Raw genomic sequence first — 27,099 nt, 5'->3', positions numbered from 1 at the left:
AGGAGAGGAGATGGGAGGAGAGGAGATGAAATTGAAGAGGAAGAGACATATGCAGAGTGAAGAGAAGAAAGAAACTACCTGCCATTCAGAACCAAATAATTGAGAAAAATGTAAAGTATAAAATCCTGGTTTCTGGAAGCAGAGAGACATTACTTCTAGACATGTGAAAAATACTAATCTAAACAAAAAAAGTAAAAGTGGGACAGAGTTCAAGGGCCTGAATCCTATACTAAAAGCTGGATAATCTCACAGTAAACAGCACATTTTTTCTGACTTTTTACCAACTCAGATTTGTAAAATGCTTTTGTATTACTAAAATAATTTTACCTGAGATTTTATTCATCTCCACATTAGATATGAAAATTTCTGTCTTAATTTACTCACTAGGTTTCTACTAGAATTCTATACACAGTGAGCAGATTTGTCTAATAAGTTACAAGAGACATTTTCTTCTGCAAAAACATTGAAATGTCTCTTTTTTTCTTTTAATTTTCTGCTCTTTTTTTTCCCTCTAAAGCACATAGAGTCACTGAGTCATTGAGGTTGGAAATGACCACTTAAGTCATTGAGTCTAACTGTTAACCTGAGACTGCCATGTTCACCTCTAAATCATGTTTTCAAGTGCCATATCTGCATGCTTTTTCAATACTTTCAGGATGGTTATTACATCACTACCCTAGGCAGGCTATTCCAATATCTGAACAGCCCTTCATTGAAGATATTTTTCCCAAGATCCAGCCTAAATCTCCTCTGGCTCAATGTGAAGGTATTTCTTCTTGTCCTGTCACCAGCAGCCTGGGAGAAGAGACCAACCCCCATTTCTCTACAGCCTCCTTTCAGGTGTAGAGAGCAATAAGGTCTCCCCTGAGCCTCCTTTTCTCCAGGTCAAACAACCTCCGTTCCCTCAGCTGTTCTTCATGACTTGTGCTCCAGATCCTTCCCCAGCTCTGTTGCCCTTCTCTGGGCACCCTCCAGCCCCTCAGTGTCTTTCCTGCAGTGAGGGGCCCAGAACTGGACACAGGATGAGAGGTGTGGCCTCAGCAGTGCTGGGTACAGGGGGACTGATGCTGGCAGGGGGACAATCACTTCTGTAGCTGTGCTGGCCACACTATTGCTGATGCAGGCCAGGATGACATTGAGCTAATGTGTGTGAGGTGTAGATCCTCCCTCACTGCCTCTCTGATCTTGCCAGTTGCATTCTTCTCACTTTTGTCACCAGTTTCGCTTCATGAGCATGAGACTGCTTCATTACTCACCATAAAGGTATAATCATACTATTCCTGCTCAGTGTCGTTTGTTCTCACTGAAATGCCAAGTTTGTGCCTGAGATATCAAATGTGTTTTATTCTCTGGATGTCACGGCAAAATTTGAAGCTGGCTTTTCTTAGTTCTGTCAAGAGGAAGGATCAAAGTTATGGGTTTGTTTTGCTTTACCATTCAATTCTTCATGCAATTTCTAACTATCCTAATTTGTTTATTTCCTGTGAAGGGCTTGTTATGAATTATTTTGTTAAATATATGAGATTGTTGTCTAATTTAAATTAACCTAAACATTTAACCAAGGCAATTATAAAAATGTACATTTTAAGCACAAGTTATTATTCATATAAATAGTTGGGTTTTCTGTTTAAAAGAAGTTTGTAGATACCAAGTTTGTGATAAAAAGGGAAAACTGATGCCTGCAAGTAGCTGCAAATATGCAGGCTGCCATTAGCATGGATGAAGCACTGGGAGCAGTGACTTATTTCCCCTTTAAAATATAATAAGAAAAGAGAAAAAATCTTTTGTAGTATATCTTCATCCATTAATCTCTAGCACCAAAACCTCATAAACATGGTGACAGACACAGAGTAATTCTTGTATTTCAAAAAAGGTTAATCAAAAAAATAGATAAGAGGTAAAAGTACAGTCAATAAATAATCTTATAAGACTAAACATTGCACTCATCCTTTTGAAGTCACTCATTAGTCATCAACAGTGCCCTCAGTGACATTTTTAATGCATTATTTCAAAGTTCTTTCTTTATTATTGAGAGGGGAACTTTTTTTGACTTATAAAGCTCCATGTATAGTCGAGGTCTGGTTCACCATAAATGAGCAATTTCCCAGCAGACAAGAAACTACTCTGACAGGAACATTAATAATACCTTTGAACATCTACTGCCCCATTTCATTTTTTTTTTTTGAGGAGACTTGCAGTTTTATAGGGAAATGCTGAAGAAAAAAAAAAGGAGAAGGAAAGAAGAGGCAGGAAAGGTTATTTTGTGGCTAAAGCTGGTTGAGTTATTATTGTTTAACATTCCATCTTTTAAATTACTGCTTAAAATTACAATCCTACACCCATTGTTTCAGTTTCAGTAGAAGGAGATGTGTCTTTGCATAACAGGCCATTTTTTTAAGGGTAACATTTCTAAAGATGGTTAAAGGACTTAGGTAGCACTTTGAACCTGAAAGATATTAAACGCTTTTCAGGGATTGTCCAAAATCCCTGGAAATAGCTTAGATAGCCAGGTAATTTTTTGAGTTTCCTTCCTCTGTTCTTGATATCCAACAAACATTAAGAAGTTTAATATAAACATCTAATTTTAAAGGTTTTTCCCTTATGGAAGTAGTGTTCATGTGTTCCTGTTCTTCTGCATTGAAACCATTCACATTGAATTTATACAGCTATTGAATGAGAAGAGATGAAGAGTTGTATTCTTCTTTACAATCTAAGAATTTAAAAATCTTAATTTTCACAAACTTTTAAATTACTTAAGTCATAGAGCCTTATTTTTCAAAATGTCCCCATCTATGAATAGTTTGTCCTATTTAAAGTTACCATTTGGCTGTAATATTATTCATAGAATGTATTTGATCTATTCATACTTTAGCTATTCACACAGGAGATCTGCTTTTCAGGTGTTTGATGGCAGTCCTACAAGGACTCTAATGACAAATATCCAAATGTTAATGATTAATAAATCAGTTATGCAGTTTCAGAAAAAATAATCTGCTCAGTGTATTAAATAAATTGAAGAAACTTTAAAATTGGGAATATAGAAGAGGCCAAATACTTGTAAATAATTTGTTAAATGCAAAATTAATTTTCTAACCACTGTAAAAAATAAATAAAGATGAAATACAGGGTATTCATACAAAATAAGAATGTTCAAGGGTATTAAAGAACTAATAGGAATGTAAAAGAACTGCAATTTTTTTTCTGAAAGGAAAAAATGGAAACCAGGGATGTATAGGAAATAATGAATGATCAAATAAGCATATATGAAAAAATAAAACAAAGAAATTTCCTGTCCTGGTTTTGTCATATAAGAGCAAAAATATAATTACATTATAGAAGGCTTGAAGTAAATAAAAGAATATAGTTCCTTATGAAAATATTAAGTCACCAAGCAAAGAAACTGAAAATTGTAAAATGAAGACTGGGCATGTGATTCCTAATGTAGATCAGTGGGGCACCTTTTAACCCGAATGGTCTGGATGAAAGAGAGAGCCCAACCTCTCCTGGATTAGAACTAGAAACATGAGAGAGAGCTCAGGCAACACAGCAGAGCAATGCAGCACTCCTCGCTGGGTGATGGGTGGGTAAAGCATTGAGAAGGATAACTCTGTAAAGGAAGGCTCTGTCTCACATGGCACTTGATTTTGCCATCTGTTTAAGGGGAGGCTAGTCAAACTCAGATCAAGACCCTTATTGTGTTCTATTTCCCTTAATAAACTGTATAAACTTTTGTTGTGCAACAACTTTTGAGACTGAGGCTGAGTGGAAAAAGAAGCTATACATATGGGAGGAGAAACATTGGTACACAAGACATTATACTGGTGGCAGTATTTGGGAAATATTCTTATGATCTATATTTCTAATTACCAGAAGCTCAGAAATTTTTGTTTCTTGCAGAATTATATGTGTGAGAAGATAGTTTTGTATCTATCAACCATTTCTCTCTCTCCAGATGTTGCTCTGAAAACTGATGCTTGCAGAGTAATAAGTGTCATATTTAGACATTATTTTTCTGCTATTACGCAGATTCACTCAGTACAATAAAACTTTAGGAAATGAAACAAAAATAATTTTCAAAGTCTCCAACCATAACATGCATACATGCTTGCTTTGTAAAGATATTGAGAGCATCTAAAATCTTAAGTTCCAATGTGAGTCTTCTGTACAAGGTGACATTGTTTGAGAACTTTTTAAGGACACCTGCTCTCTGAAGTTTCATAAACGCAGTTCAGAGAGACAATAAAAGCATTGGATTTAGAGCACCTGTAAATGGGCCTGACTGGGTTCCTGCAGCACTAAAACCTATTTAGCTGTCAGCTCAGCCATGATAACCATCAATGTACTTCTGCCGAGTCCATGCCAATTGTGAAGTGGGTCTCTTTCTCTGAAATTTAGGGACACTACCACAGATAATTAATCCATTATTTTGAACTGACTTCACAACATTTTAATTAAGATTGCAGATCAGCCTCAGGGCTGAGTATTATTATGGCATAGATGATAATTTAGAATGACCTGGACATGCTAGATTAGACGCTTGGAAACAGTTGCATCTTTATAATGGTATTTGAAAAATCTCTATCCTGACTTTCTGGCATCATGTATGCAGCAATATCTTTCTGTATATATGTGAGTAAAAAAACAGTCTTTGGAGAGAGGTTTTGAACACCAGAGGTCTTTAAACATAACTTTCAGTAACTATAGAATGGACCAACAATTTAGGGAAACACAGAAGGTGCAGGATTATAAAAATTGTGATGTCTAGCCACAGTGCCCAGTTAAGAGAACAGCATTTAATCTTCTTATTCTAAAGTTAAAACTGTCAATTTTTGAACCACATAAAAATATTTAAACATATTCATATTAAAATCAGTTTGAAACATTTGAAAATAGAAAACACTTGCACTCCAAATGAAAATTATAGCTATTATTAAGGAAGTTTTTATAACAGAACGAAATCAGAGTATCAGTTCCCTGTGTATAGCAGCTCCAGTCCCTGTGTATACCAGAAAGCCTGAATAGCAAGTGCCCTTTCTCCACCAGATGATTGAAAATAGCAGGTGATGAGACTCGGGTTTACCACTTGTTCTGTTGTATTCATTTGTTTCTGAAGCTTGATTACTTGGGTACAGCAAATAAACAATTCCCATGAGCTATTTTCTAATTTTGAGAACAGAGACAAATAATATCAGGTGCTGCAAGGAAGAAAGGGTGACTAAGACTGGGAGCTGTGAAGGTTGAATATTTCTTGCAGCCCTCTAGGGTCAGTTCCCCTTTGAAGATACTTACCCCTAAGCGTTCCGAATCTGTTGCTTTAGTAGATTTCTTTGCTGTAAAGAAGACTGTGGAAGAAAAGGATGTTTATTCTATTCTGGCTCCCATTTCATCAACCAAGTTAGAAGTCAAGTTTCAGTTACAGAAACGTTATTAGTGGTGATACCTGATTAAAAATCCAAGCCAGATAAAATCACACCAGACCAAACCAAACCTTGCCTTCTTCACTCGTAGGCCACAAGCTGGGTGGAACTGGCAGCTAGAATAAACTGTCCTTCCACTTGTACACAAAGCAGATACTACCTGCAAATCACTGAGATTATAAAAGCTGCACCCCTCAACACACTTTAGAAAGTGGCACTCCAGAGAAGAGTAAAACTTTCAGCAAGAATTGTTTGTGTTCTGAGTGAAATTTTTTCTACAAAGAAACCTTTTTTCCTCCTGTATTTTTCCCACTGCTTTCATACAAGAAGTGGGGAATCAGCACATTTGTGCCATCCATTAAATATTAAAACCAATACAAACATTGCCAATTTCCCAGAAAAGAAACCTTGTTTTATATAGTACTGGAAAATTAGAAAGTTTTTATTACTTAATCACATGTTAGAGAATGTAAATGATGAAGGAATAACTATATGAAAGATTATGCAACATTTTAAAATACAGTTATTTAAGAAAAATAAGGTTAGAAGTGTTTTGTTTATGCTATTGTTTACAAAATAATTGCAAATTTGAACATCCAAAAGATATTAAAGTAACTTGAAGTGTTTTGAGTTTTTACCTGTACATATTTGAGTTTTTACCAGTTTCGGTGGCTGTTTGAAAACCCATATGCACATGAGACTGGTCATGTATCTGTGTACTTGTAATATAAAAATTACTTTGTAGACTATTAAGCATCTGCCCTTAATTTCATAGAGATCACACTCCAAGGACGTGCAGAAATAATCTGTGTATAAAGCTTTGATCCTCTTCCTGATCAGGCTTGCTTTACTATTGATTCCTTATTATAATTTATTTAACATAAAAGCTGTTACATAAGGTGGTTAAAGTTGCTTAATGAGCTAACCGATTAGGGAGAAATGAATTTGAGATCACTTTGAACCCAAAGAACCAAAATTTATGAGGTTTGGGGTCCTGGAGGAAAAGAGTAGAGCACAGTCCTTTAATTAATAGGATATTTGGGTAGAAAAGATATTAACTACTGAACAACTTTGATTTTTTCATGGAACTAGAATGTGAAATGAGCTCATTCTCTGCCTTTACTTACGCCCTTGACACTGAGCAGAATTTGCCCTGGGGCAGACTGAAAGCCCCTCATGCTAACACAGACTAAATTTCAATTGTTCGTTATTTTTAGTAAGATCAGAATAGAACTACTTAATCAAATAAAGTTATAGAGGAGGGGACAGAACAGAAAAACTGTGATTTAAAGTATAAAAGGAAAGTTTGCTTATGACAGTCATTATCATATTCATTTCTGTATCCCATTTTTAAACCAATTGTAGCTAATTAAATTTCACAACTTTTTTGCACCTGAATACATTAATGTATGTGATTTTTGATCTCTAACAAAATAAAGGAGGTCACAACTAAAATCTTTGCAATAGAATGATAGGCAAAGTTAGCAGGGAAAAATGTTTCGAAATAAAATCTTCATAAAACACCTTGTACATTTTTCAGTTGTTATCTCTGTTTGAGTGCCCTAAACCTTCTTATTTCTTTTAATGAAGGTATAATAGGGACTCCAGTAATAATCCTTGCACTGTTTTCCCCCACTGCTGGGTTAAAACCAGTCACAGTCACTGTCTCTGGCATCTTGACTTGTACTGCGTGCAGTTGTATAACAGCTCAGTATTCAGTCAATGAAGACAAATTCAGGATGAAAAATAACTTAAAAGGGAAGTATTCCTAATACTCAGTATACTGATATTTGGCAAAATTGTGGCAATCCTTTATGTACTTTTGCAAAACACCAAATTAATCAGAGGGGATATGGATGCTACACTGTTGCTGTAGCAGAAAACCAGTAGAAAATAGCCCTTGTTTAGCTTTATGTGCCATTATCATAAATAGGACATGATGTAGAGAATTGAAGAAAAACAGAAATAAAAGCTAGCTTGAAAACTAACTATGTTTAAATATTTTCTTCCCTCAGGAAGATTTTTCTTCACTGGTAATTTATGAGAAAAGTATAATTAGGTTAACTTTTTTATTTTTCATGACTCTGCTCACAAGAATATGGAAGATTCACATTTGAAAAAGAATCTTTATTTCTGATGTTTGCTTTGAAATATTTTTTCAATCTTAAAAAATAGTTTGACTGATACAGACTATCTGTAGGAATTACAGTGGAGTTATACTTCTGACTATCTGGGATTTTAAAAAAATTGTCACTTAAGGGACAATGCAGACTATAACCCCTATATGTCTGTTAACCACTTAAAATCTATCTGGAAAAAACCTTGGAATTTCAGGTTAGAAAATATGTCTTTAAGACAGTATGCCTCAGTATGGTCAGCTGTTTGAACTCTGCACCTTGATAAAAAATAATGTAATTCTCTACTGAGGCATCACAAAACATAAATTCTTAACTATGTTCTATGACATCCAAATGAGGGATTTTAATTCTTAATGATATCCTTTTTTTTTCCTCTCCAGGAAATAAGAGTAATTTCAGCTTTGATCCAGCCTCCTGAATTCATCCTCCTAAGGTATCAATTCAAACTACTAAACTGAAATTCAGTTCACATTGCAGACAAAATCAAAAAGTGCCTCATCCCCTAAAACCTGGTCTGCATAAAATTATGAAAAATTTATTGAAAATTTATGGAAACGTTCTAGCCCAGTCCCCACAAGGTGTCTGCTTGACATTGCAGCTGTCTGCATGCAAAAGCAAAGCCCAATTTTGACAAAATTTTTCTCAAGAATTTTGACACATTCTGGATTTATAGTGGGTTTATGCAGGGCTCTTAATAGAGACAAGAATGAGAGAAAATTTTTGGAGAGAGACAAGAAAATGTTAATGTAAGGGAAGATGTTGGGAGAGGATGTAATGTTGACAAAGGTCTCTCTCTATTTTGTATGCCAATCAGGCACTCTCTCTGCTGTATAGAATCTGTTGATGTATTAGTTCTGTCAGACCTTTTGAACCTGCTAACACTACTCATGGGATTCATCATATCCAAATCTAGCCTTTTCTGTTAGAAGAATATTTCATTCAATCAAGAATTTTCTGATGGCACTGTTAAGGTTAATGAGAACTCCGAGTAAAGTGCTGAAAAAGAGAGCTAAAATAGGATTTTCCCTGTTAAATATAATACTCAATTTTTGTTGAAGTTTTAGTGCTTCAGACAATAATACAAGTTATCCTGCAAATTGTCTTTAATCTTTCATGCACCTCATTAAAAAAAGCTAAAATTTAGCTTTTGGTATCAATAAAGGTGATGATAATCTTGCCAAAGGTTTTGGAGAAGATGAAAGTAATATGTCTAGCACAATGACTTGTATCAGAGAATGTAAACTGCAATAGAACACTGGCAAATATTCAATTCTTAATTGCCTGAATTAGTTTTACTGAGAGGTACCTTTTGCCTAATGCCAATGAAAATAAGATAATGGGAATCACAGGGTTCAGAGGCTAAATCTCTACTCAGTCAAACTAGATTCCCTACTGGATTGCCAAAGTTGAGGGTGGTGTTATGCTGTAATTTGGTCAGCTAAAATGCTATAAAAATAACAACAATGAAAGCAAAAGATTCAGTATCGCTCTTGGTGATGAGGAGAAAAACTTTAAGCAGCAGTTTGTTAAAAAATAAATTATAAATTCAGTGGCCTATATTTTAAATAAATCTGAGAGTAATAGCTTCAGAAACGTGAACCTTACTTCAGATGAAAACTGCTCAAAGTAGCTTTTTGGTTTGTTACTAGTGACACCAATTGCCACAGAGACAATTTTCCTAAAGATGAAATTTAACATTGAACAATTAACCTATTAAAACCTATATTTAATTTATTAACAAGCATTGCACTTAAAAGCAAAATTCTAATTATGTATATATTAACAAGGAACTTTCTAAGTGATCTTTAAGTACAAAGAATTATTGTGTTGTAAGATACAACTTGCATAATAGACAATTTGCACAGAGCTGAAACATAAGTTATAGTTTTAACAATGATGCATGGCCTAGATGATGGGTATAATCTTTAGAAGTATAATTTTGATGTCAATAACAAATACAGTTTAAAAAAATCCTGCTTTATATTACATTGCATTTTATTGAATAGAAGTATTTGAAGAGGAAATACACGTCTAGCATGTGTTAGGAATCATTTGATACAGACACAGAGGAACCTGAAAACAATTTTAAATAATTTTCATATCTGCTCATGATTGTAAACAAACTTTGAGAAGGACTAGTTAGCATAGCCATTGCTGCAGTCTGAAATAGAGTAGTAAGTGGGTGAAAAGTGGCATTAGAAAGTGTACTAATCTAAAGTATCTGGCTTATCACTGTAACAAAGCTGAAGCATTTATTTTGCCTTTCTTTTTCCTGCCTCTGCAGCATGTGTGACTGTAGGAAATGCACCCATAGGAGTACAATCACTCAAAAAATTTAGACAAGCTGGGTGGACAACCAGCACAGCAACCCATTTCAGATTGCAAACAGTGTCTAAGTTGCATTGCTCTGTGTCTCACCGCAGGAGAAATTTGGTTTCTCCAGACTCCCAATTGGATGTATCAACCTTCAGATAAATCTTTTATACATTATTTGTGCACATAATAATGAGTTATCCCCTGCAATGGAACACTGCTGTCTTGATGAACACACTTATAAATTTTATAGAAAATGTGTCTTGAAATATAAAGCTCACGTCAAGCTGATATTCAAATACTAAAGTTATTCACTAGCAAGTGTGTTCTGAAGAAAAGCATAACACAACAGGAGACAATAGCAATCAGAAGAAGCAGATACCTAAAAGAAAATTCATATATGTCTGGCATTTTGTAAAAGTAAACAGATTCAAGTTCTTTCTAATAGAGTTGAATTCCTGCTGTGCACATTCTGGCATTTTCAGGATCCCAAAAGCATGAGAATCAGTTGAAATTTCTAAAGGATTTGATAAATGTTTGATTTAATTTATAGGGTAGAATTTTTGCCTTGTGAAATCTTGTGGAAAAATTCCCTTTGGCTACAAAGGAACTGAGTTTCCAGTAACCAGGATTGTTTCAACACCTGACAGGTCTGTACGAACAGTAAGGGAGAGCAAGTACAGGGAATTTTTAGTACTGTTACCAAAAGCTTTTTCAGTGACAAATTTATTCTGATCCATTTTTTAAAACAGTAACTATTGTGGAAATCACAGGAAGGAGAAGAAAAATATATTTTTTACTTCTGATATATTTAAAGAAAGATAAAGGGATAAAGATCTGTGCTTATATTCTGAAAATACTTCTTTTTACTATAAGTGATGTAGCCAAAACAGACTGCAGGACTAGAATGACTGTGGAGAAATGATGAAATATTTTTAATACCCTTTTTGCTGTGGTTTTGTGTTTATGAACATTTCCTGAATTTTTTGCTTTATTTTCATGATAGGATTTAGCACATTCTATTAACATCAACAGGCGGACTTAATCGAAGAGAAATAATAAATGGCTTGAAAATTAAAGCCATTTATTTAGGAATTATAATTTGTTGTTCTGTATTACAAAACAATCAAGTATGTTTAGCTAATATTTTTATTATAAATAAAAATATTATTTATATATATATAATATATATTATATATATTATATATATATAATTATTTTTATTTTAAAGTAGAACTTTAAAACTCTGGCTTAGACAATATACATTTTGATTTTCTTTAACATAGGTATTTGTTATCTAGTTTGACACTAGCAGGGCAAAGTGAATCATTAAAGCATTCATCTTGAAAAAATGTTGTGGTTTCTTTCTGGAATATTGATTATGTTTTGCCCATCTTATTTTGGCTTTCCTGACATTTAGGTAAGGTCGTATCCACACTATAGGGTCTAGTGATGAATGTCCCACACTATTGCATGATTTTCAAATAAGGGTAAAGAAGTCAATTTTCACAAAAAGAGTGAAACAAATATTAAATGTATTTTAAGCCAATTTCAGTTAATTAAATGTTTTAGTCTAATTTCTGGAGTCAAGGCATGAGTAATTTTCTTCAGGCATTAAGCGGTTTAAAAATGGGGAGAAGGTGGTATAGGCCAATGGACAGCAGTCAGTAATGAGGTATGAAATGTTAAGTAATTGAGGCTGTTCACTCTTTAAAAGAATGTTCAATTCGCTTCTGCAATGTATTTTTCACCTATAGTTGTCTTAACCTTCTAGAGTCATTAGAAACTTATCATTTAATATGTACTGGCACATTTTGGATATTCTGTTTTACTGTATCATTTTGTTTGTGTCATTTTGAAAGGCAGCTACATAAATATTCTTGTCGTTAGACTTCAAGTGAACAGGAACAATTAGTTTCCTACTTCTTAGAAAACTTTCATAATTCTCCAAGATTTTTTTCTTCTGGCTATTTTTGCTGTACTTACACAGTAAAATCATTATTATCGTGAATTTCCTGTTTTATGGTATTTTTGAAGCTGCAAGGTCACAGGAACTTTTGAGGTCCTATAAAAGTTGATATAAAATATAGATATGAAAATATAATTGAATTTCTGGTAGGACTTTCAGTCCTGATAATTTTTATAATTTTCAGTTAGCTTATTTGGAGGGAAAATATGGATGGAAGTATTCTATTTTAATTGACTTTGGAGGCCTATCATGTGTTTACCTTTATGCACAAGCTAAACATTGCAGTGGACTGAGAATTAGTGCTTAGCATCTTGTAAGAATTTAGTGGCTTATTAAGCAACAGTTTAAACTGTTCTTCAGTTTTTGATCATGCATCATATAACAAAAGCAAAAAAAAAAAAAACATTTAGGAATACTAATCTATCCTGCCAGTAGTTATGAAGAAGCATTTGGGTTAAAGTTGACTAATGCTTGGAAATTCCCCTCTTGATAAAAGAAAGAAAGCAAATTATTCAACATCCTTGATCAGAGGTTCTTGCAAGTTTTAGGCATTGTTTCAGGCAGTGTTAAATAAACCAAATCTAATTGTTACAAAAATCAAAGTAATAATCCACAAATATTTTATGACAAACCATTTTTACTTGAGTATAAAATATGCTATTTTCCTCTCCTTGTCTAATTCTGTTATAGTTAGTTTAATTTATACAGAAATATTATAAAGCAGATTTCTGTAGCTATGCTAACAAAGATAAATGGAAGCAGGAACTTCAATAAAACTTTGCAAACAATTCCATTATAACTTGTCAAATGCACAAAAAACCTCAGGTGTAAGTTGTTCATTTATATGTAAGTTTTGTTGACATCACTGACTAAAAGTATGGACCCTTACATTCAATCTCTGCACAAAAGAATAAAATGACAAATCAAGCCTGAAGCTTCTTACTGTGTTTTTAACTCTGACATTTTTTTACTACCATACAAAATTTTACTGCAAAAATGAGAACTTCTCAAAAAGCCCAAAAGCAAACGTTCATGTTATTTGAATATTGACAACTTATTCTAACAAAGTAGAAAGCTTGCATAATTGAGTTTCTCCATTTCACACAATCTTCATGCAAGTCGCAGCAGGCAAATAATTTACAAATTATTTTATTTATATACAAGGTTTTATAGATTGTTTCTACTATATTCAAAATGTTGCTGTGTTTATGAGTTACAGCTGTTTAAAATCATGACTTTTCTGTTTGTGAGAACTGAGTTCTTTGCTTTCATATCCTTTATGACCAGCGTGCTGAAGTTCATATACACATAGGGCATTCTTATTTAAAAATCCACTAGTCTACACAGGAAGTGGAAGTGATACCATATAATGGGTAGGAGGAAACTTGCAGCCTTGAGTCAGAGATGGCCTGGCAAAACCCTTGCATTCTCTTCACTCCTGGGAAAGAAAGGCCACCTCTTTGCCTCTCATCTTTCTGCTGGGAAATCTGTTTCTCATTTTTAGAGAAAGAATCAATTACCTGATGAGGCAAAATTATGTACTTCAGGAAGTTTTTCGGACAGTCAGTGCAAGTTACTAATCTCTCATTTAATCTGCTTTTATATACATCTTTGTCGATTTTATAAAGAACTATAAAACAAATAAACAAACAAAAAAAATCAAGGCCATTGCCATAAAAATTATATATTGTAATTAGGGAATGAAGCTCAGATGTGGCGGTGAATTAAATCTTAGGTGATCCAAGTAATACATTTGGTAATCAAATCATTACATTAAGACAGGATGCATTCAATTCTTATGAGTCTCACTACAGGAACTGAATTAATTTGTTCAGTTTCCTATCCACAGTAGAAGTAATCTTTTACATTTGCTTTAATATAAAAATCCAAATTCATTAACGATCAGTCCTCAGGTCATAAGGAGGTTCTTTTTTTCCTGAAATGCCACTGTGTACAGGACACCCTTTCTCTCCCCCATTTCTTCTTATTCCTGTTCAGTCCTCATTCTGCATCCATAAGAGGCAACTGATAATACATGTTTTCTTACAGGGGTAAACCTGTTTGTCTGACAGTTCACACAAACATTAAAAGGGAATGCATGGCTATGGTTTACCAGATGAAAATCCTTTAGATTCCCAGTGCCTGGAAATTATTCTCAGTTCCTTCCCAAGGGATGGAAATTATTTCTCATGGGGAGGAAAGCTGAATAAATACAAAATATATATATAAAAGAAAATGCCAGATATAGTATATAAAACTATGAGAAAACCAAAAATGAAGACTAAAATCTTTATACTTTGTGGCATATTCTATTAGAATATGTTGTAATTCAGGAACAAAGGTGACACAAAACCAACAAAACTTTTGCTTTAATCCTCTGGTAATTAAGGGGATGTGATATTTACTAAGAAACTCTCCTGTTCCTGCCTTAGACAGCAAGAGAACATGTACCTGTGGCAAATTAAGCAATTTGGTAGTGACTCTTGTTTCTCTAACTCCATTCAGGATGAATATAGAAGACAGTTTGGAGATATAAAATATTTCAGTGGAATACAATAAATCCAAAGGGCTTAGTCTAACAAGAATAAAATATGCTTAAATTGGGATCTTTTTGATTTTAGCATATTCATATACTAAGTTAAGCTCTGTTGGTGTGATATAGACTGGAACCCAAGAGAATACCATTCAGGGAATGGGGATGCTGAATTAACTGCAGTGGAAACATTTCTCCCTTACAGGAACTAAATCTAAAATTGGTGTTTACCATGTACGGGCATTTTTTATATTTTAATCTTTTTATGACAATATTTTATTGCTTGTGGGTAACAGCCAATCCGTGTCTTATGGTACTTAGTTAATTATGTTAAGAAAAATCAACGTCATTTTCTAGCTGTAATTGGTGTTTCTATTATTTTGTTTTTCTATTTCTTTTATAAACCGTTTGCTGTATTAGCAGTACAATTTTCATTCCAATAAACATTAAAATATCTACATTTCTTTCTTGCAGTAAAATTCCCCTAAATTTAAGACATTGCTTATTCTAAATCGTAATATCAGCTAATTAGAAACATTCCATGGCAGAATATGTTTATAATTGACTAAGAATGGTTGTTTCTTTTTAATTTTCTGCAGTTGTCATTATGATAGGGAAGTAGTACTCTTCTAATAAGACAATATAATACCTGCTGGGTTGCACTTCCTGTTTCCTGCATTTATAGAAGAAAACTATGAAAATGGTGCTCCCATATCTTGTTACTCAATCCACATAGTCTGTTCTATTAGCAACTGGGCTTCTAGAAAGTGGAAGTGGTGCCTTTTTTGCAGATGTGTTACACTTTCCTCATGTCATGACCAGATGTAAACTCACCAAGTCTTACAAACCCAACAGCAGGAGGATGCACCACTGTGCTGCCTGTTAGAAATCAATGCTGAGAGAAGGGCTTAGTGACATTAATATTTACAACGTGCTTACATGGTCACAGGGCTCCCAGTAGGGTCTGTGCATGGTCAGCAAGTTCTCCTCTGTCTGCAAAGCACCCATATAGAGCCATGAGTTTGCAATTCTCTCCGTGTGACCTCTCACAAAGGCAAGCCAGATATAACATTTTAAATAGAATTAGATCACATGTTCATAGGATCATATGTTGTGAAAATAAGAAGGCTTAAAGTGCAGGCAGTTTGAAAAATCCCCTTTCTGAAAGCTCTTTAGGGTATCAGACAGAGCAACTATTTGGAACTGGTTCTGAAAATACTAAGAATATTAAGAATAAGACAAAGAGGTCCTACTTTCTCTTTAAAGAAAATGCTATGGAATTTTAGACACAAATATTTTTAACCCCATGATTTGAATTGGAAATACAAATAATAAATAAATCTGTACTTACTACCAGACACAACTATAAATAAATATTGCCAAATACTCATGAATATTGGTGATTATAAAACAACCAGATTAATTTCTTTTTTCTTCCCAGAAAGCATGTCTAAATAGAAATAAATTCAAGGAGTGTGTGATCTGCTTGTGGATAAGCCTTGAACAGAAGGAGAGGTTAACATTTTTAGCTAAATTATGCATTGCAAATGGCTCACTCAGTTTTTTATCATTTGCATAAATGGCCCTGGTTCAAAATCTCACTGATTGATTGCAATGGAAACAATTTTAATGGCTTAATTTTTTTTCTTTCTTTTTTTTTTTTTAATCACTATAGGGCTCAAAACTATAAGATGGGGAGAAAACCAGAACAGCATCTCCATTTAAAGAGTACTTCCTAATCTTAATTAACGTGGCAATCAAACTGTTTTTGTAAATTAAGTTCTATAACTGACCATCTGGAATAAAGAAGTTAGAATTTTACTGAAAGCAGTTTCAAGTTTCAGACGGAAATCCTAACTACTAAGACCAGTATATCAACCTATTAAACTATTCTTTTTAAGGAGAAGAATTTCTCTGAGTAGCAGTCATTGGATAACTTTGTATTTCAGGAATATTGAAGCAGAAAAAACACATGCTATTAGTTACTTTGCTTCTGTTTAGGAACATGGTAATGAGTTGCTCAGAGGTTTGCAGCAGTGGGTTCTGAGACATGGAAGGAGGAAAGCAAGGACTATCAATCAATTTTTGTGAATTTTCTGTATTATTTATAAGACTTGCATCTTTCAGCAACATTACTTAATGTATGCTGTTTTCAAACTATTTATAGTATCCTTATTAGTCTGATGAAAAGCAACAACCATTGAATTGCAAAAAAAACCAAACCAAAAAGTGCTAGGTAATGTAAGGTATTTAAAAAAAGTCACTCAACCACTCAGATTTGTATTATTTCTCCTTTAGTTGAAAAACTCAGGAAATGTTATGGCTTGAGCTAAGAAATAAATAAAAAGCTTCATCTTTATTTCATTAGCTGACTAAAATACGACTGAAAAAATCAGAGCTTCTGTGTACTTAAGTCATGAATGGGCTTTTTCTGTTAATTATTATTTTAAACTGATACTTTCATAGGGCTGTTGTAAACTGCAGAGCTGTATAGTGCATATAGATAAGTCCTACAGATACTTACTTTTATTTTTTACTTCTCTGCACCATCCTTACACTGTTTTGTAGTCATCTTCTGGTCAGAATGGATAATTTTGCTGTCAGTGTAGCCACAGTTAAAGAAAATATAAGAACATTTACAAGGCTCATCAAGATTTATGAACCAATAAGGAGCCTAGACTGAGGGGTTTGAGAAAAATAGACTTAGCATGCTAATCCTATTAAAGAATTTTTAATTGTGGAGTAGTTGCTATTTCTGATGCACACCCTCTGCAGAAACATGGCTTGAAACTTGGGATCTGCAACTTGCCAATTTTTACTTTATTTTAATTTTTACTTTATTTAACTAAATTCATTAGTTTTCCAGTTTTTATCTCTTACTGTGATTTAATTGGTAGACTACTCATAGATGAATGCCGTTCATATATATTCAAAAAACAAAAATCTCTTTGATGTGGTTTTAAATTGCAAAAGATTTTCAATTTTTGCAGTTCACATCTGAGAAATGTGAACTGCAAGGAACTTCACATTTGTATATAAGAGCAAAGTTGAACCATTTGCATATGTCTTGCTTCCCAGATTTGGCCCAAAGTCAAGCAAAGCAACTGAAGTTCTGTGAGCAAAACTAAATCCTTGATGTAATTCTCCTACTTGGAAAATAGGCTAGATACCATACTAGAAAAATTATGGCCAGGTATCCCCAAGGAATTCCTGCAGCATAATTGTATCACCTTATTTTAACCTAAAGTGTGATCTAGATAGAATTTAAAATAAACTGTAGGTCTGAGTCAGAATATCGACTATACTAGAAAAACATTTGTTGAACATAAGATTGATTTTTTTTTTTTTGGTCTCTTTTTATCCGCATTTTCAAGTGAGCAAAAGGATATTTCTGCAGGTTAGAAGAACAGTCAAGCTTTAAGAGCCTTGCACTGTGCTATTGTCCAGAGGCATTTTAGGTAAACTTGAGAAAATACTTGACACATCTATCATTGATCTAAACTCATAAAAAACTAGTGGGTTTCTTCATCTGAGAAGGGTGTGGGGAAGATTATCAAAAAGAATGACTACAATAGTTAATATAAGAGGAATGGGTGTCTTAGAACTAGTGGAGACAGATATAATGAGAAAAACAAAAAGTGGTTAAACTTTAGCTAAATGCATTAAAAAGACATTATGATCACTCACTTAATGTTACCATAACTTAGGTGTTAAGTCGATTGTATTGATTGCAGCTGTGACAGTGTAAGGATACAAATTAGGTAAAGCTTGTAGGAAGATATAGTATCTTTATTCAGATCAATTGGTAAAGCTTGAGAAAAGAGGGAAGCTTTTGGATTCATAAGCTCTTCTGCCATGAGAAAAAGAAGAAACAATCTTCAAAGCTACATACAAGTTTTAGAATAAATGCTGTGGCTGTTACAAGGTACACTAATCAGACTGGGAGAAAGAAAATGGTTGATAGCAAAATTCTGTTAAAGGAGATGAGATGAATCTCATGAGATTGAGATGAATTAAAGATGAGATGAATTACTATGATCCATGAAATTATTATCTCTAGAGTTTATGATTTTGAAATCTGATGATGTTGTTTTGTTTTCCATCCCAGTCTTTTAAAGCCTGTTTTGTTTTATTTTATTTTTTTAGTTCAGTTTTTTATTGAGAACAAACACTGAGAGGTGAAGGTAACAGGATTTTTTTTTTGAGAAATTTAGGTGAAAGCCTCATCACCGCTAAGAGAACTTCGGCACATTTTTTACATGATCTTATTCTGGTGTGTGGTGATTTTTTAATTTGGTGCCAGTAATTTACATGTTTATAAGTAATGACACATTTGCGTGTGCTACTCAGTTACAGTCAGCTTTTTTTGGTGCCTAATATTGGAAATTTTGTTTCTGAGGACAAATATAGTTGTGAAGTCAAGAGGATGGTTGAAGACAATTTTCTAGGAATCTTTCTTCTCCAGGTAGGATCCTTGTTTTATACAACTCTTATTGTACTGTATAAGTCCTAGATGATTCTAGTATCCAAAACAAATAACTATAAAAAAGTGCAAGCAAGTTCAACATTGGTTTTCTCTGTATTCCAAAGTCACTCTCTACAAAGTATTTGGACTCTTCTCTGTAAAAGTCTGCTTGCTGGGAAAAACCTCTCCTCTAGTTTGTTGAGATGGGAATCAGAACCATGTTCCCCACAGCATGCAGAAGTGCTTTCTGCATGTTCTCATAGTAATTTAATATATTAACAAGACAATTTCCCAGAATTATTACATGTGCAATACACATCAATGACAGCATTTTCCAGTATATTGTGGGATAACTCTTCACAATAAAGTCAGTAAGAAAAAAACCCTGACAGTCAATTTAATCAATGTTTCACTAAATTTGGTGGAAGGCTGCAGGCAGATTTGTTCCAGCATTCCCTAACCTATAGTTAATGCAAACTATATTCACTGCTACCAAGCAAAAGATAGAAGCATTTCAATCAGGTTTTCCCCTGAACTCCTGGCTCAATTTAACTTAGATCTTTCCACAGCTAGGGCAGTTTCACATTCTCTGAAATTATTGAAATCCAAAATTAATTTTATCTTATTGTACAAAAACGTGAACAAACTCACATTCTCTATACCACAGTTTATGTTACAAGTGAAAAGGAAAGCTACAAAAGACATTTCAGGAAAACTTACCAGAAGAATTATTGCACCCAGATGCCATTAATTTGAAATGAAGACAATATTATCATTTGAACAAAAGCTGTTGCAGCAAGATTTGGGGCTATGCTTCCCGATAAGAATCACGAAAAGCACTGGGAAAAGAATGACTACCTGAAGTCCATTTATTCTGTTTTGCCTCCCAGCCCCCCACCCTCCTCCAGTTTTGTATTCCTGTCTTTAAATGCATTTATTTATGGAAAACCTGATTCCCTTCCATTCTCAGCATAATTGGACATATATGTAAGACATCTTAGACTTAAAGCTTACTACTTAAATTCTAGTCTTGCTAAACAATCAGAAGTACATATTTTAAAACAGGACGTTGTTTTTTCTCAGCAGAGTAGCATTTAAACTACTTGTTGTGCTTCTCAGGTGTGTATGTCATGCTATTTCATACTTAGTTTTAGAAGAAATTTTTGGAGAAAATATTTTACACCAATTTTGAAGTCAGAACTGCTGAAAGCCATGAGATGGCAATGAAATATTAAACTTTAATTTAATCAGTCAGTTATATGGGAGTAATTTACAAATGGAAATCACAGACTAAAATATATAGAAAATTTACAATATATCACTGAATTTGTTGCTCTGTTCTGGGCAAGATTAAGAGCACCTGGACCACTAAAGAGTATTTGGATGACTCAAAGATTTTTGCAAAAAGGCATCTTTAGAAAAAGAAAAGGGAAAAAATAGTCAGACAAAAAAAGGAAAAGCCAAAAAACCAAACTGACAAACAAACCTCTGTTAAATAGAATTCAGAAGTACTGATTCTAAGCTGTTGTCAAAGCTTTATCTTTCCTGTCTTTGTCATAAAAGTCTTTGTGGTTGTAAACTACTTCAAAACTTTGTATTTTTCATGTAATTTTTTGAACTGGAGAGACACTCAGGTGTCCAAATTATGAACAGCTGTGTCATCTCAGATCCTCTAAAGCATTTAGGATTTTCTTATGAAGTTAACAGATATGACACTACAGAAAATGGATGTTCTTATAAGAGAGCTACTGGAAGCTAAGGAGGACATGTGGACTGCTTTAATTGGCTCTAGACATTAATATTTAAGCAACTAAATCTTACCATAGATTTTCAATTACTATAAACATTATATTTTCTTACTAAAATTTGGATTTGGTTGCCTTATTGTTAATGTTTTCCAAACATCTTCCTCTCTCTTGTTCTCCTTTCGACTTCCTTCACTATGATGAGTTTTGAAAATGTAGCAGCCCAAAAAATTATAGCTGAGACCTACCCACATTAAGTAGAATGACCTATTCCCCAAATATATATTATCTCATTTTGGATATAGTCTTATTTTTTATGTCAACCTCTTTCAAAGTTCACATTTTTCTGCCTGAATTCATAGCAATTTTAATTTTCCAAAGCCAAGGTATTTTCTCAAATGAAAAATATTCCCGATTTGTTAGAGAGTATTTCAGCTGTACAGTGGTCAAGGACTGTGATGAGAAGGTTGAGTGCTTATGGGTAGGAACCTGGGGGAAGGCTAACAAGGCAGATATCCTGGAGGGAGTCTGATATAGAGCATCCAACCAGCATGAAGGGGCAGGTGAAGTATTCTATACTTCAGTGGCTGGCTAATGTTTTAAGATTGCCTATTCTTGTCAGAGAATTTAACTTGCTGAATGTCTGCTGCAAGCCCAACACACTGTAGGAGGCTCCTGGAGGGTGTAAAAGGTAACTTCCTGACACAGTTGTCAAGTGAACCTACCAGTGGTGGAATCCCATTGGACCTGCTGCTTATGAATTTAAAAGTGCTGGTGGGAGACGTGGTGGTCGGAGGCTGTCTTGGACATAGCAACCATGAAATGATAGCATTTTCAGTCCTTGGTGAAGTAAGGAAGGGGGTAAACAAAACTTTTCTTCAAGAAACAACAATGTGGCATCTAGTGCTATGGTCTAGTTGACAGGCTGGTGCTCATTCAAAGGTTGGACTCCATAACTTTGTAGGTTTTTTCTGATCTTAGTGATTCCATGATTCTATTCAGACCATGATCCATTCCAGAAGAACACGCTACCCTTACTCGTCAGGTATCACAAGTATGATTTGTTATTTATCTGGTCCATTTCCTAGATTCTAAGACCCAAAACCCAGAGGCATTATAACTTTAACAAATATAACCCCATATTCCACAAATAGACCTCCTTTTAATATCCTCTCCTTTTTGTTCATCTGGGGACTCAGTCACACATGATTTCATCTTCACCATTTTTTGTTGTTTTGCATATGAGAATGTTATACAAGACTATACTAAAGACTTTTTGAAAAAACTATGTGATACACATACAACCTTCCTACAAGAGCAGTAATCTCACCAATAAAAGGAAATAAGGCTTGTTACAAATATCTTGATTGTACTAATGCCAGATTTTTTGTATGTTTCAACATCTCATAGGTACTAGAAGCTGATTATTTAATCCTTTGTTTAAAGTGTTTTTCTTCTCTCCTACTCTCCCTGGAATGGGCTGATTAGTAAATATTTCTGCATTCTCTCTTTTTTCCACTGGCTTAAATTTTAAGACCAAACTTACCTATATGATCTGGATCACCTGAAACCAGAAACAAACCCACCTGTGTCAGAGCTCCAAGTACATCTTCCTCCTCTCCATGCTGCTAATCTGGCTGACATGCCACAGGTGGAGGCAGCTCCTTGCTTTGCAGAGGGTCACCAGCAGTACTCTGTAAGCATGTCCCTTTTCACTTAGGAGCTGCTGTAGCTTGGCATTGCTGTTTCTGGTAACAGGCAGCAAGCTTTTATGAGTTTGCAAGGCCTCTAAATTGAGACGTCAATTTTTTCTTAATCTTTCTTTACCTGCAGTTTTGTTTTACTTGTTTTATGACAGAAATTTCTCTAATCAGCCAAATTCATTTGTCCAATGTATTTACATGTATGTGTGGCATATTTCCCATGCCCGTTAACAAGATGCTAAGAGTAAAAACCTTTTTGAGGTGAGTTCTCACACTTGGGTCCCAAACAAAGCTGTTCTGCATCAGCTGGTCAAGTATGGCCTTACTTTCCATGTTGTTTTTTGGATCTGATCCTGACTTGATGTATGAGAGGCATGTAATGGCTATAAGTTTGTCTGGTAAGCCTTGCTTCCTGGCTGCTCCAAAAGGTCTCTAGCCTGCCATGCTTGGGATTGCTGGGCAACGTCCCGCTCTGTGGACCCCATGAGAGCCCCCACACTACAACATGCAGTGCTTGATGGAAGCAAATCATCCATGGGGGCTTGGAGCAAAAGCTAGTGTCATAGCAATGACTTGGGTGTTTATTTACACATAGGTTTGTGTCTAAATAAAGGTGGTGTGAAAAGGGAATTATGGTGGTTTTGTATTGATTAAGTTCTTTTTTGGTTTTTTTTTTTTTTAACACAAGGGGTTAAAAATTTTAAAGGTAGTACTGCAGTTGGGTTAAGGGAGGTAATTGACTCTGTCAGATAGATAAAGAAAAATCTGATTGAAAGCTCTGTCTTTCCATTTACTCAATTACAATTGAGTGACCTCACCAAAATTTGTGTTGTGTGTTACTCCTTTTCCTGTTTGGAGCACTTCATGCAAATTAGTATTTGCAATACTCGATTAGAAAAAGTGCTACTTAATTATAAGCTATTTATATTTTGCAATTCTTCTTTCCTTGTTTAAATTTAGGAAGCTAGGCCAGAAATTGGGCTAATAATGAAAGTTGGTTAAAATGGTGGATTTATTTGTCCTAGATAAAACAGATTTTAATATTTTTCTCCTTTATAAATATATAACAGAATGTTGGTCAGAATAGTCTTGATTTGCTTTAATACATGTGGATTTTAACAGATAGAGGCAGGGAACACATTCTAATAAATACAACTTTTAGGAAAGTTATTTTTGTCTATAAATAGAGAAAGGAACAATTCCAAGGGTGGGAGGGGAAAAGTTGCTAGATCCTGAATAGTTTTACTTTCTATAGGCTTGGGTTAAGTGCAAAGCAATAGATACTAGAAAAAAAAAAGATGGCTGGCTTTGCACCACTTTTCTTCAGTGAGTCTAATCAGTACCATGATTGCAATCTTAATGGGATTTTGGCATTTAACAGTTTTCTTAAGAATGACTGCCTTGTGTTTTGTTAATATCACATTTCTTATATTCATAATTTAATTTTCCATTATTTATGATTCTCTTGAATCCATTATTCATTGAATGCAAAATGTTAAAATAATGGAAATCTCTTTCAAGAAGAGAAAATAAGCCAACCCCTAGAAAAAAGAAGTGACGGCTCTACAGTATTTAAATTATGCTCAAGAATAATGGTTTAGGAATATTACTTGTTAGATGGGCTGATAATTTGAGTTAATTTGTTCTCAAAACTTTGAATTTAATTGTACTGTTATTACTATACATCATCTTTTGGAAGACACAATTTGCACATGCCTACAATCCAAAAAACACAATATGCTGCAGTCTGAGTCATAAAACTTTTGTTCAAATACCCATTTCGTCTACGATACTTGTTAAAAGTATATACTTATTTGGTTTACCCCTCCCCTGGACATTCATCTTTTTAGTTACAATTTTAAAGAACTTGTAAAGCTGACGAAATATTTATTTGAAAATATTTTTTTTTTGCATCTTATTAAAGATTTCATTGTTTTGAATGATCTTACCTTTATTTAATATACATTTGTTAAAAAAAATAAAATCTGTATTTTAGTAATTTAAACTTCAGCCAGCTCTAGAAACTAATGCCAGGAGACAAAAATGATATAGTCTTTCCAAAATCCCTACTATATGTGGCAATGTGTAATCAAAAAGACAATACTAGGAAGTTCTTTTCAATTGTTATGTGCTAAGGGATGACATGCCTAAAGATGTTCTCCACACATCAAATGTGAGGCCAGGCTGAGTCTTCTGAGTGTCAAAGCAGTCCAAGAGCTACATCCTTGAAGACATCTTAGAGAATTTTCCATTTAAATTCTTGGCTTCTGTAAGCTCTCTATATATTTTGTGGAGAAACATAAAAATCTCCTTTAGGGCTGTAGACACTATTAAGTGTTAAGACATCTAAAACAGACTGTAATACCTGAGTCACTTATTACATTTAGTAGCTATACTCAGTCTTATGAGTCACAACTGACTAATTATAATCCATGAATTTGAAGTATAGTTTGTCATTACTACAGTTCATCATGTCTAATTGTTGTGGTAAAGACTTCAAACTTGGTCCTTCCCAGGAGAAATCTGCAGCCAGAAATACTGCAAGGCCCTTTTAAAGACACCTATGATGGTATATTTGTGCTTATGATTTTCTTGTGCTGTCACTAAACAAAATAAAAGAATCTCTTCCTCCTTTGAGCAACACCCTGCTACTCACTATAATGTTTGTAAACCATTTTCGGTAAATCTATATTGAATTTGAAGAACCTACTAAAATAAGTGTTGCTGTCTTTTGTGCATTGGTGAAAAGTTTTTTTTATTTGACTACTCCTTGAAAAGTGAGATACAGAGTAGCTGCAAAAATGCCCATTGATTCTTTGCTTATTGTTTTATTAAATACAATATGTTTAAGGAGATCGCCTAAGAGAACATTTGGAACTAAAACATCCATAAGCTATGAACTAAGGAATAATAACAAAATTTATTGCAATGAATACACCAATTTGTTCCTTGGGAGGCCAGAACATGCTTTTTCTTTCCAGGTACGTATAGCAATTCTCAGTCCAAAACTAGTCCAAGTCCTTAAGGTAAAACAGATAAAATGGAAAACTGTTGAATATTTACTTATAGATAAGAGCAGTCTCTGTTCACATCTGTAAAAGGGAAAGTAGAATTAATGTGTTTCCAGTGTAAATTGTTACCTACGTAACTACTGGTTAGAGACTTGGTATTAGTGACCTGAAAATGACTATGGGTATGACATCTACTTCATAGCCTAACACCATGAATCTTGGGAAAAAAATATGTTTCTATCACAATTTCAGAATTTTATGTAATTAGGGTTACAGCATCCTCTGAAAATTGAGAGAATTCTATGAATTTACTTACTTATTCATTAGAGATCCTTCTGAAATTTCCCCTTCAAATAACTGGCACTAACTTGAAATTTTTTTCCTTTGTTTTCTTGTATGGAAATCCAGAATATCCGTAATACTTCAACACTGTTCTTCGTGCTCTTTCCATACACTTGCTACTGAGCAACTATGCTATAAAAACCTGCAAAGGGTGATGACTCACCTCTTTCAAATTTCAGGCACATAGTAAAACCTTTACCTCCTGCACCATGAGTGTGGTTATACTCACTGCAGGCAAAAATGCTTAAAAGGAACTCACTGATGAATAAGCAGCCCTGTCAGAAGCATATGCTGCAAAGATGGCTTAGCTTACATTCAAGATGCCTCACACATTTTTCCCAGACACAGTAGCATTTTTATCAGTGGTTACAGAGACACATAGGTCTCCTAAAAAGATCCAAGTTTTTGCTTATTTTAATTTTTCCCTGATTTCAGGAAAAAAAAGAAAAGAAAAAGAATCCCAAATACAGCAGCAACAAAGCGACACAAATAACCACTATCACAGTGACTATGTTTTCTGGATATTTATATGAATTTGTGTGATTAGTTTAGGACCCCTTTTCCATCACTTTGATATTCCCTAGTACACACTGTAATGGAGAACTCTGAAAATTATTTTTTCTACAAGTTTTTAGAAAGTAAAAATATACATCTCACCCCTCAGAAGTTCAGTTATGGAACTATGCCAAAGGACTGATACCAGAGACATATATTTGCAGGTTTTGGTATGTTTCCAAAGTAGATAAAGACCTTAATTCAGATTTTTCTTCTGACTTTACCTGTAGGTTAAATTATATTTTCCATTTGATTGGATCTTGACTTATTTAGGATTCAATTTAATTGACAATTAAAAAAAAATTATTTAATCTGAATTTCAAAAAGCTTAAAAGCTTAAACTTTAAAAGTTAACATTCGCAAGAATGTTAACTTCCCAGAATGTTTTGAATGTTTGCTGATGTTTATAGATTTTTTGTCACAAAGTAAGCCTCTGTCAATGAATTGCATTGTACAGCTATTTTTATTTAAACCTAAATATGTGTCAGTATACCTTGTGCCTGTTGCAATACTTTCTTTCTACATAAGAAATAATTTCAAGTAAAAAAGTGTAGATCCAAAGAACCTAAATCTGTCAGGATGAATGAAATTTCACACCAGCACATAATACATTGTTTCCCATTAAAATATATTAAAAGTACTGTCTGGATCATTTCAGAGGTAGAGCACAAAAATCCAACCAAATTATATCAGACAACAATAATTAAATTTTATTCAAATCAAATTCAGTTTAAAAAAAAACTAAGGTTAAAAGCAATCTAAAAGAAAGGTTATGGGTATCATGCTTGAGCTTTAAAATATATCAATAGTAAGCAGTTTTTTCTTTTGTTTTTCTTGGCTAATGTGAATATCATAAAATCATTAAATTCCATGATGTACAAATAACTAAACCATGAAAATGAACACCT

General features: G+C 33.9%; 1 long non-coding RNA gene across 3 annotated transcripts in view; it reads left to right on the top strand.

The window, feature by feature from the left end:
• LOC143694367 (uncharacterized) overlaps positions 1 to 27,099 on the top strand; it is a 144,660-nt gene that overhangs the window by 50,780 nt on the left and 66,781 nt on the right. Inside the window, exon 2 of one of the 3 annotated variants that reach the window (XR_013182822.1) lies at positions 7,936 to 7,988. The exons of the other annotated variants lie outside the window; for them this stretch is intronic. This is a non-coding gene — a long non-coding RNA (uncharacterized LOC143694367). The remainder of the gene's footprint in view (positions 1 to 7,935; positions 7,989 to 27,099) is intronic. 3 annotated transcript variants of the gene reach the window in all.

The sequence above is a fragment of the Agelaius phoeniceus genome, chromosome 6 (assembly GCF_051311805.1).
Source record: "Agelaius phoeniceus isolate bAgePho1 chromosome 6, bAgePho1.hap1, whole genome shotgun sequence".
Taxonomy (NCBI): domain Eukaryota; kingdom Metazoa; phylum Chordata; class Aves; order Passeriformes; family Icteridae; genus Agelaius; species Agelaius phoeniceus.
The sequence above is the reverse complement of the archived record's forward strand: the minus strand, read 5'-3'. Positions and strand labels throughout refer to the sequence as shown.